General features: G+C 39.5%; 1 pseudogene; it reads left to right on the forward strand.

Moving 5' to 3' along the window:
• The first annotated feature begins 371 nt into the window (after nucleotides 1-371).
• Nucleotides 372-473, forward strand: LOC112761526 (small nucleolar RNA R71; annotated as a pseudogene).
• Nucleotides 474-2,396: the final 1,923 nt, after the last annotated feature.

Genomic DNA, 2,396 nt, shown 5'->3' on the forward strand with positions numbered 1-2,396 from the left:
TCAATGTAATTGGCTTGTTCTTGCTCCTCCTCTGCCTCAGCATTCACTCCCTCTTGGGTTGCTGATGAGGTGGTGATTACTGCCACTTGGTTCCTCTCCATCTTCTTGGTGAGGTCAGCCAGCTACTTGGTAATAAGCTTATTTTGGGCTAGCAGTACATCCACATTGTTTAGCTCCATCACTCCTCTAGTGTTGCCTCTTTCAGAAGTATAGAAGTAGTCATTCTCAGCTACAGTTTCAATGACATCTATGGCTTCTTCAATGGTCTTCTTCTTGTTTAGAGATCCCCCGGATGAATGGTCTACTGCCTTCTTTGATTCATAAGAAAGGCCTTCATAGAAAATATGTAGCTGCACCCATTCATTGAACATATCTGATGGACACCTTCTTGTCAGGTCCTTAAACCTCTCCCATGCTTCATATAGAGTCTCACCATCCTGCTGCCTGAATGTTTGCACCTCAGCTCTCAGCCTGTTAATCCATTGAGGAAGATAGAATCTTACCAAGAAGTTGTTTACCACATCTTCCTAGGTTGCTAAACTCTCCTTTGGGAAGGATTCCAGCCATTTAGATGCCTTGTCCTTGAGTGAGAAAGGGAACAGAAGTAGTCTATAGGTGTCAGGATGAACGCCATTAGACTTCACAGTATCACATATCCTCAAGAAGGTGGTTAGATGTTGATTGGGGTCTTCTTGGACACTCCCTCCGAATGAACAGTTATTCTGAACAAGGGTGATGAGCTGTGGCTTTAGTTCAAAGTTGTTGGCATGTATGGTTGGCCTTTGGATGCTACTCCCATAGTTTCCTGGGTTTGGGTTGATGTAAGAACCCAGAACTCTTCTCTCTTGCCCAGCATGATTTGCTAGACCCTCTCTGCCATGGTTGTGAGCCTCTTCTTCATGATGGTTCTCCATGTTTTCATCCATGTCTGGTTCAAAATATTCTTCCTCTTCCTCAGCACCAACTACTCTCTTTCCTCTTGCTTCCCTCCTTAATCTAAGGAAGGTCCTCTCAGGTTCAGAATCAAATGAAGTTGAAGCCCCACTTCTTCTCCCTATCATACAACCAACAAGGCACAAGCAAGGAACTAGATGCAGAGACTATTCTTTTTAGAAATGCTGTTAGTGTGAGTGATGCAATATATCAAACAGTTAGTGGGTTAGTAGACTGAATCGTAAACAACTAAGAAAATAGGTAGTGGGAAGGGAAGAAAATAACTGAACAGAAAGTAAATTACTCAAATAAACTTAAATCAAACAAAAGAAAAAAATGTTCAATCTAGTTATCCTCCAATTTAATCATTGTTGATACAAGATTAATCCCGGCAACGGCGCCATAAACTTGATGCTCACGGAAACTTGTCTCTCAACAATTTTCCTTCGGCAAGTGTACCGAATTGTCGTCAAGTAAAAACTCACAATAGAGTGAGGTCGAATCCCACAGGGATTGATTGGTCAAGCAAATTTAATTAGAGGAATGTTCTAGTTGAGAGAAGCAAAATTTGGTTTGAGTGTTGCAGGAAATTAAATGGCGAGAAAGTAAATAGCAAAAAATGTAAATGCCGAAAGTAAAGAGCTGAAAGTAAATGGCGGAAGGTAAATTGCAGAATTTAAATGGGAATGGGGAAGATGCTCATAAAAGTAAATAGCAGAAATTAAAGAGAATGGGTAAGATCAGAGATGGGGATTCATTGGGCTTAGGAGATGTTGCATTCTCCGGATCAAGTTCATTTTCATCTTTTCCTCAATCAATGCATTCATTGATCTCCTTGGCAATCTTAAGTGATCAAATTCCAATTCCTTGGCAATTCAATCTCTCAAATCTTGATCAATAGCCAATTCCTTGGTCAATTGCTCATGAGAAGAGATGAAGTATGGTCACTGATTATACCACATGCTTTCCCAAATCAAGTGTTAGTAGGATTATAGTTACCATATCCAACCAAACCCAATTTGGTCCAACATGAGAAAGCATTTCTAGCATGATCTCTTCATTCCTCTTCCAAGGTTCAGAAGAGATCCAAGTATGAATAGCTTCTTTTCCAAGATAACTACCCAATTGGATGAAGATTGAAAGCTTTCTAGTAAAATCAAGAGAAAAGATAGAAGAAGAATAATGAAAACTAGTATTGATCCATCAAATTACAACAGAGCTCCCTAACCCAATGAAAGGGGTTTAGTTGTTCATAGCTCTGGAAATAGAAAACAAAGATGGAGAATACATCATGAAAATTAGAACTAGAAGTGCAGAGAAAGTAAATTATACAGAGAGTAGTTCCCAATTTTCAATCACCCAAAAAGCTCTTTTCCTAATTAAAAACTACCCCTATATATACTACTCTTTTGATCTTCTAGTTGGTTCTTCAAGTCTTGGATATGGGCCTTTGGATCTTGAGT

The sequence above is a fragment of the Arachis hypogaea genome, chromosome 16 (genome assembly GCF_003086295.3).
Source record: "Arachis hypogaea cultivar Tifrunner chromosome 16, arahy.Tifrunner.gnm2.J5K5, whole genome shotgun sequence".
Taxonomy (NCBI): Eukaryota; Viridiplantae; Streptophyta; class Magnoliopsida; order Fabales; family Fabaceae; genus Arachis; species Arachis hypogaea.